Below are 27,376 nucleotides of genomic sequence, written 5' to 3'. Positions count from 1 at the left end.
CATTACCTGTACATCAATCGGTGTCAGACTGTAGCTGCAATTGTAATATTTAATTGTTGTTACACTAATACGTATTTTCCTGGCTTCCAATATTCTTGTATCGTATGCATTTGATGCTCTGTAGATAACTTTCCGGGTTTAACTGTCAATGCTATTTAGCGGTCTGTGCAAAATAATTTTACCACTGAAAGTCCTGTCTGCAGAAAGAAAGAAAAGGTGGATGGTGCTTCGATACTGACGGCATCAGTTATCGGAGAGTAAATTTCGATAAGAGCCAAATATTACGCTCGATTCATTCACATCCCGTGTGCTGAGATATAGGAGCCTCTGCATAGCTGTGGGAACGTTTGTGTGTCTTTAAAGAAGGAAGAGTAACACAGGATGGACTGGGGTATGACGTTAGGACCGCTGGGAAGAGTGCATTCGATGTTATTCTGCGCTATTTGCAGTTAAGCACGGTTAGACACGTCTCATGTCACGCTAGGAGCAATGCTACTCAGTCATCAACGGTAAAGACATGTGCTGCCTTGAGGTGTCTCATTTACGAGACCAGCGTGAGCGGGTCTCGGAGTTATGTGATGTCAGTAAAACACTGGATGTGTACTTGAAAATAGAGACTACTTTCACCTGCATCTGGCGGCGGCTCGTGGCTGTGACAGCGCTCCCCTCTTGAGCGCCTTCAGTCCTGCCCGGTCGCGTCAGCGGCGGTTCCTAGGTGAACACATATTTGGAGAGGAATTTCTCAAGTATCAAGTATGAAAGGGATGTCGCCACCTAATGTGTGTGGGCATCTGTACGTGGTTTCGCAGCTGACGGCCGCGTCACTTCGCAGGGCTGCAAGTAGCCTTTTTTGCGGTCTACAGGGGGTGGCAAGATGGTGTCTGCATACATTTTATGCACTTTTGTTGCATTATTTTGCAAGCAGGTCTGTGGGCTGTGCTATGCATTATTTGGGCAGTTTATGGTTTGATTTCGTGTCTGCACATCTGTATACTGCATTATTTAGGAGGACTCTGCATGTCTGTACTGAAATTATTTCGGTAAATTAGGAGTGTTTGTTTTTTTTTTTTTTTGTTTTAGGGCGCAAAACTGCTGTGGTCATTAGCGCCCAAAAATTAGGAGTTGTTTGCATGTCTGCAGAGCATTATTTAGGAGTAGTTTATAGGTCTGTGGGCTGTGTAGCATGACCCCAAACATGTGTTTCATATCTGTGATAAATATACTCCATCCCTAAATAAATTGTTCCAAAATAAATGAAGTACACTCCTTCCTCTCTCCAGCAGCCCAGTGCAGGCTGAGTCATTTTCGCGCCATTTTCCTCCTCCAGACCATCTTGGATTACTTCACAGGAGGGATGACAGTACCCTCTGGTGGCAGTATTGTGTACTAGTCCAGTTGGAGTATAGATTTGTGGTGGAGATATTGTCTGCAAAATAAAGGCTTATGTCCAAGACAGGGAGTCATTTTCCCATCATTTCCCACCCACCATCTTGGATTACTTCACAGAATGGACGACAGTGAGCTCTGGTGGTGGTACTGTGTGCTAGGTCAGTTGGAGTGCGGACCTCCTTGTGAACACACTGGCTGTTGGTGCTGTCTCTAATTGTTTAAATAAAGACTGGTGCTTGATTTCGACAATTGACAATTACCAAGCATGTTTGCAGAGTCCTTTACATGGATTATTATTTTGACAATTTACGAATTGTTTGACTCTCTGTACGTAAATGTATTGCTTTATTTACGAGTGGTTTGCATGTCTGTACACAGTGGAATGCGTTATTTTGACAGTTTACAATTATAAAGTGCAAGTGTAAAGCATTATACATGAGTTATTTAGGAATAGTTCGCAGGTCTGTATGGTGTATGCCATGTCAGAGCGTGTGTTCTGTATCACTGTGATAAATATACTCCATCCCTAAATAAATTGTTCTAAAATAAATACACTCCTTTCCCCACGAATCCCTAGGAAGAGGTGCTGGTTGGGTGACTGAGTTTAGTGGAGGTGAGCTTTGTTTCCCACAATTTTCTTAGGTTGGCTGAGATAGCCCAAGTGACCTTTCTTTACTGCCAAAATTCAAACTTGGCGCCAGTTCATAGGATGAGGTGGCAGTCAAGTGACTTAGATTAGTGGAGGTAGCCCAAGTGTCTGTTCTTTCCCACCATTTTCTTAGGTTAGTAGAAATTGCATTGTCCTGATGGAATTTGAACTTCCCAGCTGTCGTAGCTTGGCAGAGGGGAGTGGCAAGGGGGCGTGGCACTTTCCCGCCATTTTGGATAACGGTACTTTGCGCCAGAATCACCCTTGGGATTGGGTGACATCATGGATGCCATCTTGGATAATGGTACTTTACGCCAGAATCCCCCTTGCCGCAGTACTTGTGTGTTGTGGTGGCAGCAGCAACAACATAATTTACACTGTGTGACGTCTAGTTTTCTGTGAGAGTCAATGGATCAGAACATGTTAGTGTTAGTTTTGAACCTGACACAGACCCTGAAGTCATACCAGAAAAAAACAATATATATGGCAGTGTAGAAAGTGTTACAGTAGAAAAAACAACCTTTCAAACAATTACACAAGGTCGCAGAGAGATTCTCTTGCTACTGATGGCACAGTGTGTGGGACACAGTCGTCCTCCTACAGTATAGGCCTTGACAGTTTACACTGGTCTGCACAATGGGCCATGGACCAAAACTTGTATATTTAATAGGGTCGCCACATGTGCTCGATACAGGAAGACAATATTTGTTTTCGATTTATGGGAAGAGAGAGATGCTGTAAAAACTTTATCGAGTTCTCTATCGGATGAAGTTAGCAGAGCTTTTATAGTTTGTCATTTTTCTCTATTGAATGGTACAGAATAAGGACGGTAGAACGTTGGGGCGATAGAAGTGAATGGCCCCGAGAGACGCACATCTGCTTCAACTGCAGAACCTGTATGATGTTGAGTCTTCCCAATTTTCCTGATAAGAAACATGCCCGTAACTGTTTGTACAGTTACGGGCGTATGTGTGTGCGCGCTCGCGCGAGCGCGCGCGCTTGTGCGTGCCTGCGTGCGCACACACACACACACACACACACACGCGCGCGCGCGCACACACATACGCCCATAACTGTATGCTCGTATGTGTATGTGCGCGCGCGCTCGTATGTGTATGTGCGCGCGCGCTCGTATGTGTATGTGCGCGCGCGCTCGTATGTGTATGTGCGCGCGCGCTCGTATGTGTATGTGCGCGCGCGCTCGTATGTGTATGTGTATGTGCGCGCGCCCTCGCCCGTGTGTGTGTGTGTGTGTGTGTGTGTGTGTGTGTGTGTGTGTGTGTGTGTGTGTGTGTGTGTGTGTGTGTGTGAGCGCGCGCGCGCGCGCGCGCGCGCGCGGCCGCGGACGTGTGAGCGCGCGCTCGCGCGCGGATGTGTGAGTGTGCGTACGCGCGCGCGCGCGTGCTCGTGTGTGTGTGTGTGTGCGCGCGCGTGCGCATAGTCCACATGGATTCAGAAAACATCGTTCTTTTGAAACAACTAGTTCTTTATACCCATGAAGTAATGACGGTTATCGACAAGGGATATCAACAGATTCCATATTTTTAGATTTCCAGAAGGCTTTCAACACCGTTCTTCACAAGCGTCTTCTAATCAAATTGCGTGCCTATGGAATATCGCCCAGTTGTGCGACTGGATTCGTGATTTCCTGTCAGAAAGGTCACAGTTCGTAGTAAGAGACGGAAAGCCATCGAGTAAAACAAAAGTATTACCCGGCGTTCCCAAAAGAAGTGTTATAGGCCCTCCATTGTTCCTGATCTATATTAACGACAGGAAAAATCTGAAGAGCCTTACTGCATTATTTGCAGATGACGCTGTCATTTGCTGTCTTGTAAAGTCATAAGATGACCAAAACGAATTGCAAAATGATGTAGTTAGGGTATTTGTATGGTGCGAAAAGCGGCAATTCACCCTGAATAAAGAAAAGTGTGAAGTTATTCACATGAGTGCTAAAAGAAATCCGCTAAATTTGAATTACCGGAAAAGTCACACAAATCTTAAGGTTGTAAATTCAACTAAATACACACATCAAAAAATGTTTTGCATCAACGCGGTTAACATAACGCCTCAAGATAGACTGACTGTGGATATTGTATGACAGACACTTTGACTATTCAGAGATGTCACTAAACCCGCCCAAAGATGTAAACAACCATACATGAGCAGTGCCTATTAGACAGAGGGGGTGCTACAGCCGATCAGTTCCCGTCATTCCAACAGGTAGGACATACACAGCTCTTGTTTGTAGTTCAACCATGCCTATATGGTCAATACCGCGGTTCGATCGCATCCGCATTGTTACTTTTTGTGCTGGAAAGGGCTCTCAACAATGGGAGTGTCCAGGCGTCTCGGAGTGAACTAAAGCAATGTTGTTCGGGAATGGAGGAGATACACAGAGACAGGAACTTTCGATGAAATGCCTCGATCCGGCCGCACAAGGGCTACTACTGCAATGGATGACCGCTACGTACGGATTATGGCTAGAAGGAACCCTGACAGCAACGCCACCATGTTCAGTAATACTTTTCGTGCAGCCACAAGACGTCGTGTTATGACTCAAACTGTGCGCAGTAGGCTGCATGATGCGCAACATCACTTCTGACGACCATGCCGAGGTCCATCTTTGCAACCACGGCAGCATACAGTGCGATACAGATGGGCCCAACGACATGCCCAATGAATCACTCAGGATTGGCATAATGTTCTCTTCATTGACGAGTGTCGCATATGCCTTCAACCAGACAATCGTCAGAGACGTGTTTGGAGGCAACACGGTCAGGCTGAACGCCTTAGACACACTGTCCAATGAGTGCTGCAAGGTGGAGGTTCCCTGCCGTTTTGGGATGGCATTATGTGGGGCTAACGTACGCCACTGGTGGTCATGGAAGGTGCGATAACAGCTGTACTATACGTGTATGCCATCCTCCGACCGATAATGCAACCATATTGACAGCATATTGACGAGGGTCTTCATGGACGACAATTCGCACCCCCATCGTGTACATCTTGTGAATGATTTCCTTCAGGATAACGACATCGCTCGACTAGAGTGGCCAATATGTTCTGCAGACATGTGCCCTATCGAACATGCCTGGGATAGTTTGAAAAGAGCTATTTATGGACCACGTGACCGTCCAACCACTGTGAGGGATCTACGCCGAATCACCATTGAGGTGTTGGACAATCTGTAGCAACAATGCCTTGATGAACTCGGGGGTTGTATGCCAAGACGAATACAGGCATGCATCAATGCAAGAGGACGTGCTACTGGGTATTAGAGGTACCGGTGTGTACAGCAATCTGGACCACCACCTCTGAAGGTCTCGCTATATGGTGGTACGACATGCAACGTGTGGTTTTCGCGGGCAATAAGAAGGGCGGAAATGATGTTTATGTTGACCTCTATTCCAGTTTTCTGTACAGGTTCCAGAACTCTCGGAACAGAGGTGATGCAAAAGTTTTTTGATGCGTGTACTTACGGATTACAATTAAAAATAGCCTAAATTGGAACGATCACATGGACAATGTTATGGCTAGAGCAAACCAAAGACTGCGATTCTTTGGCAGAACATTTAGAAGGGGCAACACGTCTACTACGGAGATTGCTTACACCACGCATGTCCACCCTATTCTGGACTATTGCTGTGTGGTGTGGGATCCGCATCAGGTGGGACCGACGGATGACATCGAAAAAGTTCAAAGGAAGGGAGGCTCGTTTTGTATAATCGCGAAATAGAGGAGATAGTGCCACAGATATGATACGTGAATTAGAGTGGCAATCATTTTAAAAAAAGGCGTTTTTCGTTGCGACGGGATCTTCTCATGAAATTTCAATCGCCAGTTTTCTCCTCCGATTGCGAAAACATTCTGTTGGCACCCAACTGCACAGGGAGAAATGATAATCACGATAAAATAAATCAGGGCTCGTACAGAAGAAATGAAGTGCTCGGGTTTCCCGCGCGCAGTTTGATTTTGTATGGTGCAGGATACCAATGGCGTGTTTACTACATTGATACGGTCTGCGGTGATCTATAGCTGGGTTGGAGATCGGTGTCACGCTGACATATTCAAGCCTTCATCGTTGATACTGTTAGTAACAAGTAATACTTTAAGATCTGATTTGGGGATTGGTGGCGTAGATGTGAACGTAGTTTCTTCGAGTTCCGTTCGAATGGCTGTAGATCAGTGACTGGACAGGTCTGTACTTAGGATTCATGAGACGCCCCTGAGCTAAAATATCTCTGCTGCCTCCCCCCACCACCCATCCAACCACCCACCGATATGAAATACAGGTATTTATTGAAGGTGGACTTGCAAACTTAAGAGTTATTTTTACAAAAATACAAACACAAGAAATTAATGTACTTTCACGCAATAAATATAAATGTAAACATTGAAATTGCGCTTTTACTGAAATTAAACAGAAACAATACAAACAATTTGTATTAAATTTAGAAAGGTATCAGGACGCAAAACACTGATTACTGGAATAAGGAGTAGTTTTGTTTTTGCTCTGTCATTTGCAAACAAATTTACGATTTTTGCGTACTTGAGTTTCACTGTCAAGTCTGATTCCATAGCAGAGCCACCGATATAATTAAGACGATCCTGTTTTTGTGAAAAATACCTTACTGCTGAGTGTTCTCGAGTGTATTTCAAGAGCAATGTTCAGTTTTGGCTAAAGATTCGCCAAGTTGCTACCTTTTGGCATGTCGCAGAATCCTGAAAGAGTGTGACTCACTTTCATTTCTTACTTGAGAGGTGTAGCGTAAGAAGTGCAGTAACTGGGGTACAAATGCTTGTGGGAACGACGACGTCGCTGACCAGCGAGGGCAGCTCTGTGGACTCGCTCCGACTGTTTAGTGCGCGCAATCCTCGGTCGTGTCCACATGTCCCGTGACACTTGTGTCGACAACATCATTATTACTGTATGTACGGGGTGTGTACCGCGTGTATTGTGTACTAACTGGGGTCCTAGAAACGACGGAGAGGCTTCTTGCCGCCGCAACCCTCAGTGGTTCACAACCCCACAGCATCACAGCAGTCCACCAACCTTGCCACCGCCCCCCACCGAACCCAGAGTTACTGTGCGGTTCAGCCCCCAGTGGACACCCCCCACCCCCAGGAACGTCTCATACCAGTCGAGTGCGAGTGGAACCCGAAATGTGTGCTTGGTAGTGTAATGATGGTGTACGTGTGCGTGAAGACAGAGTTTGCCTAGCAATCGCAGACATAGTGTAACTAGGCGGAATAGGGGGAACCAGCCCGAATTCGCCGAGGTAGATGGAAAACCGCCTTAAAAACCATCCACAGGCTGGCCAGCAAACCGGACGTGACACGAATCAGCCGTATTGATTCGTGCCGGGAACCGGCACGCCTTCCCGCTCGGGAAGCACGGCGTTAGCCCGCGCGGCTAGCCGGGGGCGGGCGTGTACCTCGTACTGCACACCCGCCCGTGTCCGAGTTCCTCCTTCCTCCACTGGTGGCCCGCAACGCAACACGCGAGCCGCCACGGCAGCCACTGCGACCCGCCCACACCTCCTTCCATGAAATCAATGTATGTGGTTGTGTGTACATGGACATGTTGGTGAATTATGCCGTACCCCATCTATGGGATATACAAGACACTATCATTTATCAGCGAGATGGCGCTCCCCATAACTGGGCTCGAGAAGCCCGGGGTTTCCTTAATGAAAGCTTCCCCAACAGGTGGATAGCCAGAGACATCCCAGTTCCGTGGCTCCCTAGATCACCTGACATTACCCCCTTAGATTTCTTTCTTTGGCGATATGTCTACGAAACAGCAGCTCCTGATATTGTGACAATGCAACATGCATCGGAGAAGTCATTAGCACAATCACACCACACGTGTTGCAGAATGTGTGGCAAGAGATTAAATACTGCCTTGATATTTGGCGTGTTACCAGTAGCGCACATGGTGAAGTTATTTCAATGTAATGTTCGAAAATGAATGAGTAGAGACCTATGTGGTATAACAGATGTTTCATTTGTTGTATTCAATGAACAGTTACATTGTTTTGGTATCAAGGTAAACGTTGATGGATTTATCACAAAATCTCAAAAAAGAAGTGGAATGCTTACAACATTTTGCTGTACTTTAGCCCACTAAATAGAATATGTGCTGAATAAGGAATATAGCGAGTGTAGAGAGAGTCAGTTTTAATTATACCTTGCATGCCAGGGTAAATATTGGGTGGTTATAATTAAAGTGCAATGTCTTATGGAGGTCCATTGCGGGCTGTAATTACCGTATGGCAACTAAACTTGTAGATATGCTAATGCGTTAATGTGAAGCCGATTTACACGGGAAAAATAGTTTCAGTTTTGTCCTCCAGGTGCAAATCTGGCGCTGTAAACTGTATGACGGTATGACATCCACGCTGTCATCTGACAAGCCGTAACTTTAGTGAACAGTGTGGCTATCGAGACGAGAGACGTGCACTGTGAGTGAAATTGAAATTTGCTGCCGCTCGCATGTTGCACTGAGATAGTATCGCTGACGGAAAGGTCTGGGGACAGGCCTGTTGTCAATACATGGTATAGTGAAGATGGTAATAAAATTCGAAAACACGGCTGTGTTGAAACTTCCTGGCAGATTAAAACTGTGTGCCGGACCGAGACTCGAACTTGGGACCTTTGCCTTTCGCGGCCAAGTACTCTACCGACTGAGCTACCCAAGCACGACTCACGCCCCGTCCACACAACTTTAATTCCGCCGGTACCTCGTCTCCTACCTTCCAAAATTCACAGAAGCTCTCCTGCGAACGGCTGAGCTTGATGTGTCATCTGCAAGGAGAAGGCCTCCTATACAGTGGAAGTTACTGGTTACGTTGCTGTTGCTGTAACTGACCACGCAGTATGTGCCCTGGGAAGTGCTAGTGCACTTGCAGTGTCACGAGAATCATCCATCCCATGATCAACAGTACATAAAGCTTTGTGATATATTTATACCCTCCAATCCCCTCCCATGAACCACACACCTTGCACGTGGTGCTGATGCTTACGTGCCTCAGGGATACAGATAGCCATACCGTATGTGCAGCCACAACGAAAGGGTATCTGTTGAGAGGCCAGACAAACGTATGGTTCTTGAAGAGGGGTAGCAGCCTTTTCAGTAGTTGCAGGGGCAACAGTCACGATGATTGTCTGATCTGGCCTTGTAACGTCAGGCAAAACGGCCTTTCTGTGCTGGTACTGCGAACGGCTGAAAACAAGATACTACAGCCATAATTTTTCCTGAGAGCATGCAGTTTTACTGTATGGTTAAATGATGGCGTCCTCTTGGGTAAAATATTCCAGAAGTAATACAGTCCCCCATTCGGATCTCTGGGCGGGGTCTACTCAGCGGGATGTAGTTATCAGGAGAAAGGAAACTGGCGTTCTACGAATTGGAGCGTGGAATGTCAGATCCTTTAATCGGGCATGCAAGTTAAATTTAGAAAGGGAAATGGATAGGTTAAAGGTAAATATGTTACAGTGAAAACCCGTTTTTAGTTAGAACGCGTTCTTACTAGTTAAAACTAGTGCATACTGAGCCAGTTCATCAAAACGCGTTTTGCCTAGTTAAAACTAGTTTTAAATGGCTTTCGCTTTCGACCAGCAGTCAATTCTAGATGTAACTAAGGCTATCAGTATCAACTAGTTTCAACCAGTAAGAACGCTTCTTAACTAAACTAGACAGAACTAGTATTCACTAAATTTATTTAGGGGTAAATATTAAAAGAGTAACTACTTGTCCGTTGAAATAAAAAACATTTTTGTATTGTGCAATATTTATTGAGAATATTGATAATACATCTAAGTCGTTAATATTAACTACAGCAATACAAAAATAACCACACACTGAATAAACATTTTAAGGAAAATTGCAGAGCCATTTTAACAGTATTAGTTACGAAAGTGGAAACAAAATAATCGTACAATGAAAGTATATAAATTACTGATACATTTGACAAAAGTTGCCAGTCTTAATAAAGGAGAAACGTGACAAAAAAATTAACAATTAAATTTTGATTATTTGTTATTGCAAGGCAAACTGTCGTGACATTTTAGTTACAAAGTTTTCCTTTTTTCCAACAAAAGCACCTTTTTTAAATACATGCCTTCTTACACACACACAGCGAACAAATTCTTGTCCTGATCCTAAGGCTGCCATCTTGGCAGCAGTTCTTAATGATACCTTTGTCCGTGGCACGTCTTCCAGCAGCAAGAATTTCTCTTTGGACACGTCGAATTCGGATCTGGAAGAGAACTTTTAATTAGTTTGTTTGAAAGGCGATTAGGTACTTAATACATATTACATATATTACAAAGTAAGTATTCAATCTTAAAATATGAATGAATTACTTGAATAGTTAGCGACGTTTTCAGAGCATTAAATCAATTAAGTAATGAATGTATGACATTTGTCCTTGATTATTGAAATCAATTCAGAAATACATACTTGCAATACAATTTGTCGAGTATCCCATATTTCTTTCTAATCTTGTGCAAGCGCTGTTCATCTTTCTGAAGAACAACTTCAATAAGACTGGGGAGATCTGCTTTTGCGCTGTCGATAACAGGAATCGGTATAATTATATTGTCACTGATTTCTACAATGGCGTGTATTCAATCTGAAGCCATCTTCATCCTTCTGGCCTGTTTCGTCAGGTTTTCATGAGCGTTTTCTCTAGATGTTCGTATTTGAGATTGTCGTTTCGTAATAGCTTCAGCTTCTGGATCTTCGTGACAAGCTGGAGTTATCTGAGGTTCTTCACTCTTACCAGCTACGGCTTCTGGATCCTCTTGCTTGGCTGCTGCTGCTGCTGCTGCTGCTGCTGCTGTTGGAGACTGTATACGTGCACTGGCTGCAGCTGTCTGGCTGCAGCTGTAACCCGTCCATTGCCACTACCCATAACCGCTATCTCCCCTGAGTCGTGTGAGGGTTCCAGTTCATCAGGTGTCTCATTTACTGCGTCTACCACATTTTATTTAAATCCTCTTTAAGATCATCTTTTATCTCCTTAATAACGTCTAGAGCCAAAGTCGAAGTCGTAGGCCCTACTCGAAGTTCTGTGCCAAACACAGCTTTGTAAGGTGTTTGTTTGATACCAGAATAATATGTTCGATTTTTCATAAACTGTACAAAGCGAAGACCGTTTGACTAGTTGGTGGTAATGTTGTCTTTCATACATGAAGCCAATATTTTTTCAACGTCTTGGTTGGCGCGTTCAACAAAACCTTGCCTTTGGCTGTGCGTCTGTGGTCCGTGAACCAGTTTACACGCAGGCCAAAATACAGCCAGCTCGTTTATGACAGAACTAACATATTCTGTGCCACTGTCAGAGTGTAAAATACAAGGAGCACCAAATGTCAAAAATATCTGCTAAATGATGTGCCATTTCCTCTGCTCTCTTGCTTTGCAGTGCACGTAACAAAACAAATTTTGTCAAGTGGTCCTTGTACACCATTATATACTTAAATCCGCGATCTTCTTGAGTCTCCATGTCCATCATATTAACTTGGCAACGACTCTTCATTTCTGAATGAAGTTTCGACACGTGCCCCCTTTTCTTAATGCTCCTTTTGCGCTGACAAGTTTCACACATAGATAAATGTGTATCGTGTCCACTGTTATGTTTACGTACTTTCTTGAAGTTTCAACGTTTAATCTGTCTCCACCTCCATGACCGACGGCCTGATGAGCTGCTTCAATAATGTCGAAAATTTCTTCAACACGTAATATAGTACTCCACAGGCTCTTTTCTTGTCACTGACTTGCTGGTCCCACAAATATTAATAACCTTGAATCGATTTAATCTTTGTACTGCTTCTGTGTCTTTCTTATATGATTGTGCTTCTTCAATATCGTTCACTAATTTATCGTAAGATTCTTTTGTCATAACATTGTGGTGGTTTCCTCTTTTGCCGTGTTCTTGAATTTGTAACATCCTTCTCACAAATCCTTCTTTCCATCGACTTTCTTCATTTAGATCTGCCATGATAAATACGCACAAACTGATCTGTACGTGCTTAACTCCTCTATTGTGTTGGTTGTTGTGGCGAAGAGCGCCCAGTGGCGGGCTATTGTCGGTCGCTGCAGCGTTGCTCGGCGGGGGGGGTTTTGGCGCCTGGAACTGTTCGTGTCGGCGCCTTCTTGTTTTCACTATATGGAATGTGTTTGGATGTATGATCAAAATTCCACTAAATATTACGTTGCACAATACAAAAAAGCTATTTTTATTGCAATCAACACGTAGTTGCTCTTAATTTTAATATTTGCCCCTAAATAAATTTACTGGAAACTAGTTCTGTCTAGTTTAGTTAGGAAGCGTTCTTACTAGTTGAAACTAGTTGATACTGATAGCCTTAGTTACAACTAAAATTTACTGCCGGTCAAAAGCGAAATCCAGTTACAACAAGAATGAGATTTTCACTCTTTAGCGGAAGTGCGCTGATATGAAACTTCCTGGCAGATTAAAACTGTGTGCCGGACCGAGACTCGAACTCGGGACCTTTGCCTTTCGCAGGCAAGTGCTCTACCAACTGAGCCACCCAAGCACGACTCACGCCCCGTCCTCAGAGCTTTATTTCTGCCAGTACTTCGTCTCCTACCTTCCAAACTTTACAAAGCTCTTCTGCGAATCTTGCAGGAGGGCTTTTGTAAAGTTTGGAAAGTAGGAGACGAAGTACTGGCAGAAATAAAGCTCTGAGGACGGGGCGTGAGCCGTGCTTGGGTAGCTCAGTTGGTAGAGCACTTGGCCGCGAAAGGCAATGGTCCCGAGTTCGAGTCTCGGTCCGGCACAGTTTTAATCTGCCAGGATGTTTCAGTTAAAACTGGTTTTAACTAGGCAAAACACGTTTTGATGAAGTGGCTCAGTAAAAACTAGTTTTAACTAATAAGAACGGGTTCTAACTAAAAACGGGTTTCGACTGGAAAAGATATCTTGTGGATTAGTGAAGTTCAGTGGCAGGAGGAACAAGACTTCTGGTCACGTGAACATAGCGTGATGGTTGTCGTTGTGGTCTTCAGTCCTGAGATTGGTTTGATGCAGCTCTCCCTGCTACTCTATCCTGTGCAAGCTTCTTCATCTCCCAGTACCTACTTCAACCTACATCCTTCTGAATCTGCTTAGTGTATTCATCTCTTGGTCTCCCTCTACGATTTTTACCCACCCCGCTGCCCTCCAATACTAAATTGGTGATCCCTCGATGTCTCAGGACATGTCCTACCAACCGATCCCTTCTTCTAGTCAAGTTGTCCCACAAGCTCCTGTTCTCCCCAATTCTATTCAATACCTCCTCATTAGTTATGTGATCTACCCATCTAATCTTCAGCATTCTTCTGTAGCACCACATTTCGAAGGCTTCTATTCTCTTCTTGTCTAAACTATTTATCGTCCACGTTTCACTTCCATACATGGCTACACTCCATACAAATACTTTCAGAAACGTCCTCCTGACATTTAAATGTATACTCGATGTTAACAAATTTCTTTTCTTCAGAAACTCTTTCCTTGCCATTGCCAGTCTACATTTTATATCCTCTCTACTTCGACCTTCATCAGTTATTTTGCTCCCCAAATAGCAAAACTCATTTACTGCTTTAAGTGTCTCATTTCCTAATCTAATTCCCTCAGCATCACCCGACTTAATTCGACTACATTCCATTATCCTCGTTTTGCTTTTGTTGATGTTCATCTTATACCCTCTATTCAAGACACTGTCCATTCCATTCAACTGCTCTTCCAAGTCCTTTGCTGTCTCTGACGGAATTACAATGTCATCGGCGAACCTCAAAGTTTTTACTTTTTCTCCATGGATTTTAATACCTACTCCGAACTTTTGTTTCCTTTATTGGTTGCTCAATATACAGACTGAATAACATCGGGGATAGGCTACAACCCTGTCTCACTCCCTTCCCAACCACTGCTTCCCATTCATACCCCTCGACTCATAACTGCCATCTGCTTTCTGTACAAATTGTAAATAGCCTTTCGCTCCCTGTATTTTACCCCTGCCACCTTCAGAATTTGAAAGAGTATTCCAATTAACATTGTCAAAAGCTTTCTCTAAGTCTACAAAAGCTAGAAACGTAGGTTTGTCTTTCCTTAATCTTTCTTCTAAGATAAGTCGTAGGGTCAGTATTCCCTCACGTGTTCCAACATTTCTACGGAATCCAAATTGATCTTCCCCGAGGTTGGCTTCTATCAGTTTTTCCATTCGTCGGTAAAGAATTCACGTTAGTATTTTGCAGCTGTGGCTTATTAAACTGATAGTTCGGTAATTTTCACATCTGTCGACACCTGCTTTCTTTGGGATTGGAAATATATTCTTCTTGTAGTCTGAGGGTATTTCGCCTGTCTCGTACATCTTGCTCACCAGTTGGTAGAGTTTTGTCAGGACTGGCTCTCCCAAGGCTGTCAGTAGTTCTATGGAATGTTGTCTACTCCGGGGGCCTTGTTTCGACTCAGGTCTTTCAGTGCTCTGTCAAACTCTTCACGCAGTATCATATCTCCCATTTCATCTTCATCTACATCCTCTTCCATTTACACGATATTGTCCTTAAGTACATCGCCCTTGTATAGACCCTCTATATACTCCTTCCACCTTTCTGCTTTCCCTTCTTTGCTTAGAACTGGGTTTCCATCAAAGCTCTTGATATTCATGCAAGTGGTTCTCCTTTCTCCAAAGGTCTCTTATTTTCCGGTAGGCAGTATCTGTCTTACCCCTAGTGAGATAAGCCTCTACATCCTTACATTTGTCCTCTAGCCATCCCTGCTTAGCCATTTTGCACTTCCTGTCGATCTTATTTTTGAGACGTTTGTATTCCTTTTTGCCTGCTTTATTTACTGCGTTTTTGTAATTTCTCCTTTCATCAATTAAATTCAATATTTATTCCGTTACCCAAGGATTTCTACTAGCCCTCGTCTTTTTACCTACTTGATCCTCTGCTGCCTTCACTACTTCATCCCTCAGAGCTACCCATTCTTCTTATACTGTATTTCTTTCCCCCACTCCTATCAATTGTTCCCTTATGCTCTCCGTGAAACTCTGTACAACATCTGGTTCTTTCAGTTTATCCAAGTCCCACCTCCTTAAATTCCCACCTTTTTGTGGTTTCTTCAGTTTTAATCTACAGTTCATAACCAATACATTGTGGTCAGAGTCCACATCTGCCCCTGGAAATGTCTTACAATTTAAAACCTGGTTCCTAAATCTCTGTCTTACCATTATATAATCTATCTGATACCTATTAGTAACTCCAGGGTTCTTCCATGTATACCACCTTCTTTCATGATTCTTGAACCAAGTGTTAGCTATGATTGAGTTATGCTCTGCACAAAATTCTACCAGGCGGCTTCCTCTTTCATTTCTCTCCCCCAACCCATATTGACCCATGTTTCCTCCTCTCCCTTTTCCTACTCTCTAATTCCAGTCACCCATGACCATTAAATTTTCGTCTCCTTTCACTACCTGAATAATTTCTTTTATCTCATCATACATTTCATCAATTTCTTCATCATCCGCAGAGCTAGTTGGCATATAAACGTGTACTACTGTAGTAGGCGTGGGCTTCGTGTCTGTCTTTGCCACAATAATGCGTTCACTATGCTGTTTGTAGTTGCTTACCCGTACGCCTATTTTTTTTATTCATTATTAAACCTACTCCTGCATTACCCCTATTTGATTTTGTATTTATAACCCTGTGTTCACCTTACCAAAAGTCTTGTTCCTCCTGCCACCGAACTTCACTAATTCCCACTATATCTAACTTTAACCAATCCATTTCCCGTTTTAGATTTTCTTACCTACCTGACCGATTAAGGGATCTGACATTCCACGCTCCGATCCGTGGAACACCAGTTTTCTTTCTCCTGATAACGACGTCCTCCTGAGTAGTCCCCGCCCGGAGATCCGAATGGGGGACTATTTGATCTCCGAAATATTTTACCCAAGAGGATGCCATCATTTAATCATACAGTAAAGCTGCATGCCCTCGGGAAAAATTACGGTTGTAGTTTCCCCTAGCGTCCAGCCGTTCGCAGTACCAGAACAGCAAGGCCATTTTGGTTAGTGTTACAAGGCCAGATCAGTCAATCATCCAGACTGTTGCCCCTGCAACTACTGAAAAGGCTGCTGCCCCTCTTCAGGAACCACACGTTTGTCTGGTCTCTCAACAGATACCCCTCCGCTGTGGTTGCACCTACGGTACGGCTATCTGTATCGTTGAGGCACGCAAGCCTCCCCACCAACGACAAGGTCCATGGTTTATGGGGGGAGGAATACAGGGTTATAAATACAAAATCAAATCTGGGTATTGCAGTAGGTTTAATAATGAATAAAAACAATAGGAACGCGGATAAGCTACTACGAAGAGCAGAGTGAACCTATTATTGTAGCCGAGATGAACATGAAGCCCACACCTACCACAGTACAAGTTTATATGCCAACTACCACTGCAGATGATTAAGAGCCTGAAGAAATGTCTAATGCGATAAAACCAATTATTCAACTAATCAAGGGGACGAAAATTTAATAGTCATTTGGGAAAGGAATTCGTTAGTAGGAAATGGAAGGAAAAGCAGTCGGTGAATGTGGATTGGGGGTCACGAATGAAAGGGGAAGCCGCCTGGCAGAATCTTGCACAAAGCATAACTTGATCATAGGTAACACTTGGTTCAAGAATCATGAAAGAAGCTGGTATACACGGAAGAGGCCTGGAGACACTGGAAGATTTCATATAGATTATAAAATCGTACGACAGTGATTCTGGAACCAAATTTTAAATTTTAAGACAATTCCAGGGGCAGATGTGGTCTATGACCACAATATATTGGTTTTGAACTGTAGATAAAAATTGAAGAAACTGCAAAAAGGTAGGAATTTACGGAGATGGAACCAGCATAAACTGAACGAGACAGAGGTTATAGAGTGTTTCAGAGAGAGTATTAGTGAGCGATTGACAAGAACAGGGAAAAGAAATACAGTGGAAGAAGAATGAGTAGCTTTAAAAGAAGGAATAGTGAAGGCACCAGGTGATTAAGTAGGTAAAAAGGCGAGGGCTAGTAGAAATTCTTGGATAACAAAAGATATTGAATTTAATTGACGATAGGATAAAATACAAAAATGCAGTAAATGAAGCAGGCCAAAAGGAATACAAACGTCTCAAAAGTGAGATCGACAGGAAGTGCAAAATGGCTAAGCAAGGATGGCTAGACGACAAATGTAAGAAGCATGTAGAAGCATGCATCACTATGAGTAAGATAGATACTGCCAACTGGAAAATTAAGGAGACTTTTTAGGAAAGAGAACCACCTGTAGGATTATCATGATTCCTGAGATGGAAAACCCATCCTAAGCAAAGAAGGGAGAACATAAACGAGGAAGGAGTATATAGAGGGTCTTCAAAGGGGCGGTGTACTTGACGGTATTATGGAAACAAAAGATGACGTAGATGAAGATGAAATGAGAGATATGATACTGCGTGAAGAATTTGACAGAGCACTAAAAGACCTAAATCGAAACAAGGCCCCTACTGATAGCCTTGGGGAGGACCAGCCATGATAAAAACTTATCAACAAGGGTTGGAACTTTAATAGTGGCAACTATTTATTTACAGCTCGTAGAAAATATATACGTATTTCAAAGTTTTACTGACCTTCAAAGTAGCCACCAGCATTGTGTATAACCCGTTGCCAGCGATGTGGAAATCTTAGGATACTCTTAGCAGTGCCAGTTGTGTTGACAGAGCGGAGCGGTCTATTGCTGGACGAATTTGTAGCAGTTCTGAAGCGAATGCCATGAAGTGTTTCCTTCAATTTAGAAATCGAATTGAACTCACAAGGGCTTAAATTAGGGGTGTGCAGTAGGTGGTATAGCACTTAGCAGCCCCATCAGTCAAACGAATCAGTAACATCTTGCACTGTACATGCGTGAGCATTGTCCTGCAGGCAGGAAGTGTCATCGCTTCTGTCACTATGCTGTTCAATTTGGAACACAACTTACAACCAGCTTAGAGACAGAAGCGATGACACTTTCTGCCTGCAGGACAATGCTCAAGCATGTACAGTGCAAGATGTTACTGATTTGTTTGACTGATGGGGCTGCTAAATGCTATACCACCTACTGCACTCCCCTGATTTAAGCCCTTGTGAGTTCAACTCGATTTCTAAATTCAAGGAAACACTTCACGGCATTCGCTTCAGAACTGCTACAAATTCGTTCAGCAACAGACCGCGCCGCTCGAACTGTCAACACAACTGGCATTGCTAAGAGTATCCTAAGACTTCCACATCGCTGGCAACGGGTTATACACAATCCTGGTGACTACTATCAAGGTCAGTTAAACTTTGAAACACGTATCTATTTTGTACGAACTATAAATAACTAGTTGCCACTATTAAAGTTGAGTGTGTGCTTTAGTTTTCTTAGGTCTGTCCACATTCGTTCCTTTTAATGTGTGTCAGGGCACTGATGACCTCGATGTTGAGCGCCCATAAGCCCCAACACACCACCACACCACCACTATTAAAGTTCCAACCCTCGTATTTGGTGAGCAAGATGTAAGAGACAGGCGAAATACCCTCAGACTCCAAGAAGAATGTAATAATTTCAATCACAAAGAAAGCAGGTTTTGACAGGTGTGAAAATTACCAATCTATCAGTTTAATAAGCCACAGTTGCAAAATACTAACACGAATTCTTCACAGACGAATGGAAAAACTGGTAGAGGCCGACCTCGGTGTGCATCAGTTTGGATTCTGTAGTAATGTTAGAACACGTGGGGCAATACTGACCCTACGACTTCTCTTAGAACAAAGATTAAGGAAAGGGAAACCTACGTTTCTAGCATTTGTAGACTTAGAGAAAGCTTTTGACAATATTGACTGGAACACTCTTTCAAATTTTGAAGGTGGCACCGGTTAACAACTTTTTACTCGAGTACCATTGCAGGAATCGTTGTTGCTCATTACCGAGAAGCTGGATGGGGAACTTTCAGACTTATTCCAACATGTGCTCACCTTGACTTACTTTTTATTTAATGGACAATACTTTGAACATACTGACGGCGTCGCAATGGGTAGTCCCCTGTCACCCATTGTGGCTAATCTTTTCATGGAAGACTTCGAGGAGAGAGCCCTCCAGACGTCGGATTTGAAACCTACGTGTTTTTGGCGATATGTGGACGACACCTTTGTTACCTGGCCTCACGGCATTGTATCGTTGAACGTTTTTCTTGAGCATCATAACTCTTCATCCCGCATCAAGTTCACGATGGAGATGGAGAAAAACGGCGAACTTCCATTCCTGGACGTGTTGGTACGGAGAAAAGAAGATGGCACATTAGGTCACGCAGTGTACCGTAAACCAACGCACACGGACTTATACTTACAGGCCACCAGCTGTCACCATCCTTCGCAACGAAGTGGCGTACCGAGGACGTTGGTCCACAGAGCACGAGCCTTATCAGACTCGGACAGCTTATCCAATGAGCTACTCCATCTGCGTACCATTTTCCAACAAAATGGATACTCCGAACGGGAGATTCGCCGTGCCTTACAACCGAAGCGGGTTACCCAACGTGAAGAAGTGGAACAAGGCGAAGAACAAAGGGGAATGGTCATCTTGCCATACATCGGCGGTCTCTCTTCAAAAATAGGAAGATTATTGAAGAGGCATAACGTTAAATGTGTCTTTCGTCCGCCGGCAAAACTCAGAGCTCTCTTGCGCTCATCTAAGGACAGCCTTGGCCTAAGACGACCCGGTGTTTACGAGATTCCTTGTAGATGCGGCATGCCGTACATCGGACAAACTTGTCGCACTGTAGAAGATAGATGTAAACACCGACGCTACATTCGTCTGGAGCAACCAGGAAAGTCTGCAGTGGCCGATCATTGTCTCAGTACAGGCCATTCTATGAATTATCAACATACAAAAATTCTCGCATCGACGAGTTCGTACTGGGACAGTGTTATTAAGGAAGCAGTGGAAATACGTAGCTCGACGAATCTTGTAAACAGAAACACGGGCTTTGAGCTTAGTACAACTTGGGATCCATCACTGGCCATATTGAAGTCTCTTCGAGCAGAGAGGAGTACCATTGGTCATAAGACGAATGACGATTCGCCACCAACATAAATTTTTCTGTTCACAACGGGAGGATAATCAAGGCGCCTACGTGGACGCGCATTTTTGCCTGCGGCTTCCGACAGAGGTCGCTGGGGCGGCCGATGGCAGCGCAGAGCAGCGGCGGCAGCCTCCGCGCGTGCGCCGAAGTCTTTGGTTCTTCATCCTGTAGGTGGCGTTGCTGTCCTTCCAGCTATTGGCCATCGAATTTGGCGCCTCCACGTCTGCGCACTTACTGCCCAAGACTGGCATAAACAGGGAGCTCTGGTCCTGCCTCAGAAGTGTGCTCGTCGCACCTGAAGATGTCGGCCAGTTGCGCTGACGAAATATTGTGGAGTTTTCACTATGACATCCGACGTCTCGCCTGAGAACCATATATACAACATGTCCGTCGGGAAAGTCTGAAGCAACACAGGGTATATCTATCACCGATGTTATTGAATCTGTATATTCAGCAAGCGTAAAGGAAACAAAAGATAAATTTGAAGTAAGAATTAAAACCCATAGAGAAGAAACAAAAACTCAGATTTGCCAACGACATTGTAATTCTGTCAGGGACAGCAAAGGACTTGGAAGAGCAGCTGAACGGAATGGACAGTGCCTTGAAAAAGAGGATATAAGATGAACTTCAACAGAAGTAAAAAGAGGATACTGGAATGCAGTCTAATTAAATCACGTGATGCTGAGAGAATTAGATTAGGAAATGAGACAAAGCAGTAGATGAGTTTTGCTATTTGAGAGGCAAAATAACTGATGATGGTCGAAGTAGAGAGGATGAAAATTTAGACTGGCTTTGGCAAGGAAAGCGTTTCTGAAGAAGGGACATTTGTTAACATCGGGTATAGATTTAAGTGTCAGGAAGTCGTTTCCGAAAGTATCAGTATAGAGTGTAGCCATGTATGCAAGTGAAACATGGACGATAAACAGTTTAGACAAGAAGAGAATAGAACCTTTCGAAATGTGATGCTACAGAAGAATGCTGAAGATTAGATGGGTAGATCACATAACTAATGAGGTATTAAATAGAATTAGGGAGAATAGAAATTTGTGGCACACCTTGACCAGAGTAAGGGATTGGTCGGTAGGACATGTTCTGAGTCATCAAGGTATCACCAGTTTAGTAATGGAGGGAAGCGTGGAGCAAAAACTCGTAGAGGGAGACCAAGAGATGAATACGCTTAAGAGACTCAGAGGGATGTAGGTTGAAGTTATTCGGAGATGATGAGGCTTGCACATGATAGAGAAGCATGGAGAGCTGCATCAAAACAGTCTCTGAACTGAAGACCACAACGGCAGCAACCACAGTAACACTCATACAGGATTCAGAAGTTGCAGCAGCTGAAACCTCACGATCCACAGCAACGTTCTGAATTTGTTCTTGGGTTTCTGGCACAGATCGAAGTTGATATGACATGTGGCCAGACAATATTCAGTGGAATGACGAAGCACATTTTACTTTACAGGGAGCAATGAATAAACAGAACTGCTGAATTTGGGGCAATGTTAAAACGTGTGTTGTGTACGTAGAGCCGCAGCACTCGTCGTATGTGACTGGATGGTGTGGTTTCTTGACCCGTCCTTCTTTTCAAGAGAGTAAACCAAGAGGGCCTTTTCCGGTGTACTATGGCGTCTGCACGTTATCGAAACCTGCTGGTAGACAGAGCGTGTCATTCGTGCTGTGGAAGAGCGCACCTTGTGTGGAAACCACTGTTTTCATGCAAGATGGAATAATCTCATGTCGCTCGCCCAGTGAAAGATCTGCTTAATGCAACATTCCAATAACGTGTTATTTTCACAGGTTTTCCAGATAAATGGCCTGCAAGATCACCTGATCTGAATCCGTATGACTTTCTGCTCTGGGGGTTACCCAAAAGAACGCCCTTACGAGTTGGAAATAGGGTTTCTACATAATAAGGAGGCCATTACACAGGAACACATGGCTTAGATTCCACCAGGACTGCTGCGAGCACCTGATGTTCAAGTTATATTATGGATGTCGCCTCTCTTCGTCCTCTCCAGTGGTCATATTGAACAAATTGTGTAAGCAGCAGTTAAGAAGATCAACATTATGGCTTCCTCACTTGTTTGACCTCGTCTGCCCACATTCCGTTCCTAATCCATTACACTTCTATTCGTATTTCTTGCAGATTTGCACCTATGGGTAAAACTGGAATTAATGCCTTTCCGTTGTAAACCGGCTCCGCATTAACGCATTGGAATATCTATCAAATTCCACCGCCATATGACAATTACAGCCCACACTGGACGTCTGTGAGCAGCTGCACTTTAATTATACCCAAACAGTACCTGACAAGTTTGGTGCATTGATCTCAACAGTTCCTTATGTCCAATCCTTATCTGTCAAGAAAGTGGAGTACCGCGTCAGCCAGCTCCTCGCCACCATGTCGTGAATCGGGTATCAACTGAGCAATACGCTCTACTGCTAACCTTAGTTATTTGATATAGCATCACAGCTTAACTAATCATTGTGCGCAATATGAAGACTGGGGTCAACAATAACAATGTAATATTTAGCTGCAAAAATTACTGTCACTATTTGTTCAGCTACTCTTCCTCTTATGTAGTGAAAGTCAAGTATGGCGTTTTTTTCCTTCCCAGAATCTTTTGTGACAGATGCCTGGCAAGAAATAATCCAAATTCAGCAATACGTTCCACGCCCATTAAGAAGCTGCCCTTCTGAACACTTTCACGTTCATCATCATCACGACGGAAAGGCAGAATTCGAGTACAAAGTTTGTTAACAACAGTAGTAACTCCTTGTAACATACGTTTTTATTTTAACGAATCATTCTCTTTATTTTGTTTTATCTCGTTCATAGCAATGTAGTTCCATATTTTTCAGATTTAAAAAAAAAAAACAAAAAACAAACAAAAAGAAGGAAAAGTATCAGCACCGTGAAACGTTCCTCGACAATGCTGGGCGGTCCATTTTCCAATTACGTATGGTGAAAATGTAGTGTTCATCTTTAGTGTGTTTCCCCCTGGTCTTCTACAATTTCACTTGGAGAGTGCGTTTATTGTCTACCTGAATTCTTTCAGGATTTTATAAAAACGTCGAGAAAATATCTTCAATGCTTACTTTCTTTTCCTTTTGCTGGAGATCAATACTGAGCCCCACTTACTCGTTTCTTCAGTGATTACCAAAATATTGTAAAGCAGCACCCATTAACCCTGCCACCCTGGGCAGTTGCCCAGTTTGCACCACCCACCTCATCCCCTAAACACGACCGTGACCATGTGCATTCGCAGGTTGACGGTTGCCAGGTGCATTAGAAGAAAGGAAGAGAGTGGTAACCTGAAAATGCGACATCATTCTGGAGCAGCAGCTCACGACCGGTGGATATTTTCTTTCAGTGATTAGCCCTCCATTCTTCAACGCACGACATATTCAGCAAGTTTTAAGCTTCACTGTTATCAGCAGGACAGTCATTCGTCTTCTAAGGAAAGCAGAACTGAGAGCAAGAAACACTGTTCTCAAAGAGACATTGTCTACTTGCTACAGAGAAGCCTGCCCAGCTTTTGCTCCTGTTAATAGCGACACAACCCTCCACTTTTGGAGACGAGTGGTTTTCACTGGCGAAAACTTTCCTTTATGGCATCGACGGGAAAAGTACTTCTTTACCAGCCAAAAGGTGCTAATTATGATCCAAAATATATACTATAAGACAGAAAAAGACGCATCACGAAGTGGTTATCGGAATAGGACAGAAATCGGCAGATGTGTCGTACAAGTACAGACAAACAAATGAGTACCGTTTCAGAAAACTTGGATAATATAATCAAGAGAAAGAGCTTCACGAACTGAGAAAGTCAGTAATGCGTTGGTCTACGTCTGGCCCTTATGCAAGCAGTTATTCGGCTTGCCACTGATTGACAGACTTTCTAGATGTCATCCTGAAGCACATGGTGTCAAATTCTGTCACACTGACACGGTAGATCGTCAAAATCCCGAGCTGGTTGGAGGGCCCTGCGTGTAATGCTGTGAACGTTCTCAGCTGACGAGACATCTGACGACCTTGCTGGCCAATGTACGGTTCGGAAGGCGCGAAGACAGGCCGTAGAAACTCTCCCCCTATGAGGGCGGGCATTATCTTGCTGAAATGTAAACCCAGAGTGGCATGCCAGGAAGGGGAACAAAACAGAGCACGCAGTGTGGTCGGCGCACCGCTGTGCCGTAAGGGTGTCACGGTTGACAACCGAAGGGGTTCTGTTGTGAAGTGAAGTGAAGTGCCACCCAGACCACCACTTCTGGTTGGTAGGCCGTGTGGCGGGCGGCAGTCAAGCTGGTATCCCATCACTGTCCAGGGCGTCGCCAGACACGTCTTCGCTGTTCATTCGGGCCTGGAACCTCATTGACCGGAGTAGAATTGTCTTCAGTGAGGAGTCCCACTTCGAACTAAGTCCCGATGGCCAGTGAGTACACATCTTGAGACACCCTGGAGTGTAGTCGTATATCGACCTGTCTTCCACACTCCGTACAGTCTGACACAGTGATAGCCTGGGATGACGTTTAATTTCGTAGCAGGAGCCCTTTCGTTGTCACCTGTGACACCCTTACAGCACAATGGCACGTCGACTATATTCTATGCCCCTTTCTTCTGACCTTCGTGGCAAGCTATTCTGTACTTTCATTTCAGCAAAATGACCTGCATGCAGGTAGAGTCTCTGTTACTTGTATCGTGCTTGCCAAACCCTACCTGGGCCAGCAAGGTCGCCAGATCTCTCCCCAGTGGAGAAAGTTTGGAGTATTATGGGCAGCGCCTTCCTAGCAGCTCGGTATTTTGACGATCTAACGCATAATTGGAAAGAATTTGGCTCGATATTCCTCAGGAGGACTCTATCGTTCCATGCCACGCTGAATAACTGTTCGCATAACGGCCAGAGGTGTACTAACGCGTTACTGACTTGCTCAGTTTGCGAAACTCTTTCTCTCCAATAAATTACGGAATTTTTCTGAATTTGTAATTATTAGTTTGTCTGTAGACGGCGTAACTCTATAGTCATCACGTGACAAAAATGGCAGGGACCCTCTCTCAGCCAATGGGAGCCCCAATCGACCAATGTGGATCAAGCACCTTTCCCCATTATCATCTGTCATAACTATCTCAACTGCCCATATCCCTTTTCATTCGAGGTCTGAGCATCACGTGATAGAGGTGCAGGTTTGTTGTAAGCAATATCAGATTATCAATAGTAATTCTTTCTCTATAGGTACAGCTGAACTGCATGAGCCCAGTCAGTTGTACTCTGTAGTGAAAGGGTTTCTAATTCATAACATTCTTCCGCAATTTTTCTTAATTTCCCATATTTTTGGTATCTTCCCCAATTTCACGGATTTTTCGCCCATTTTCGTAATTTTTTCGGGCTTCCCTAAATTATAGTTATTGTGTCGAATCACACAAGATACACCCCACTGTTCCGACGTCGGGTTAATGTCTTGATGCCCTCAGGCAATCACAACGAAGCATAGGTCTTATTTATTTATCATTGCTAAGTCACCACTCCATCACTAGTGTGTGTGTGCGCGCGCGCGCGCGCGCGTATGTGCGTGCTTGTGTGTGCGCGCGCGTGTGTGTGTGTGCGCGTGTGCGCGCGCTATTGGGACGTCATGGTGTATGTCAATTTCTATAACCGCTACAGATGTCTAACCAAATATGTAACATAAGAAATACCACACTCCAATAGACAAACCCCTGCCAAACCACCACTACATTAGTATATTGTGTGACGACACAATAAAATACCGATGCCTCCAATGGAAGATACTGTTTCAGACGCTGTACAGCGCTATCAAATACGTACCTAGAGATACAACCGTCCAATAACTGAAACCACCTCAGCGAACATCAGTTCGCTGACGGTAGCCTTCCCCTTCGACTGCAGACTGTGGATGGATAGCCGCGGAAACTGCTGCTTGGAATATGACCGCGGACATGCGGAGCAACTGCTGAGAACGTTGGGGTGTAGTCATCTACAGCCTGGTGGCTCACACTGCTGCCGTATCAGTTTTGGCCGAAAAGTCTCCTGCCCGCTGTAATATAAAAGCAAACAGATCCCAACATGTCGTCGTAAATTCAAAGAACGCTACAAATACACACCTGGATGACGAGGATCTCCTCCCCTGTGTTCACTGGATAATGCCAGCAGAGTACCAAACTCCCTGTGTGGTCGCGGCCACAGAGTCGCGAATGGGAGAGCACTGCATGTCTGCCTAACACTACACCAGACCGTCTCCCCAGGTGTGGTGGAGAAATTTGCGTTAGTTAAACAATACGTATACGTGCACACGCAAGAGACCTAGTGGTTGCCACAAATAGCACTCAGTCATTGGGGGAGAGGACAGTCCGCCACAGCAAACCCGTCGTATTGCACCGACGCCCTACCAGATAAATGATGCTAACAAATTTAGCGCCGAGTACTCCCATTCCCAACCCCTTTTCTCTAGACCAATCAGAAACAGGCTTGCTCTGCTACCGCCTACCATCATTCTTTTAAAACCTCTGTGGGCTACTGCAATTGTTGTGTCCATTTTCCATTTTATATGGCTTTATGACAGATGGATTACATATACAGGTTCTTTTACACAATCTGGTGATGCTACAAAAGGGTGAAATGCATCGTCGATGTTAAATAATTTCGCAATCCAGTTTGTTGTTATGCTGACATTGCATGGGTGACTCAATTTTCAGCAAGGTGGACTCCCATGTTGAGTGAAGATATGTGATTACGGTGTCTAAACAAAGTAAACCCTGCAATATTGTTTGTATATGCGGCGGAAAACCAGAGTTTGATCATTGCTACTAACATTATTTGACTGATCCATAGAAATACAAAGACACACGCTGGACAGCTAGTACATTGTAGTATTTAAACATTTCTACAAAAATTTATCTGTGCATGAATAAAATGAGTTGTATTCTCCAACAGTTTATTGAACGTAACTTCTTCTACAATACAATAGCTGGCTGTACAATAGATGTACATCGATCTAGTCAGATGTGGTTACTCTCAGTCGACTGGTACTTCGATCGGCGGTGCAGCACAGCGGCTTCGGTGATACCTTCTCGGTGACTCTGCTATAGCGGTTGCCATTAGCAGCGGACGAAGACTGGTCTTCCTTCGACTGGCCGGGCCTATATAGTGAGCTGGAGCCAATAGAAACCCAGTGTAGGAATCCGTGGCTGG

The sequence above is a fragment of the Schistocerca nitens genome, chromosome 4 (genome assembly GCF_023898315.1).
Source record: "Schistocerca nitens isolate TAMUIC-IGC-003100 chromosome 4, iqSchNite1.1, whole genome shotgun sequence".
In the NCBI taxonomy this organism is placed as follows: Eukaryota; Metazoa; Arthropoda; class Insecta; order Orthoptera; family Acrididae; genus Schistocerca; species Schistocerca nitens.
This window is presented reverse-complemented; position numbering follows the sequence as displayed.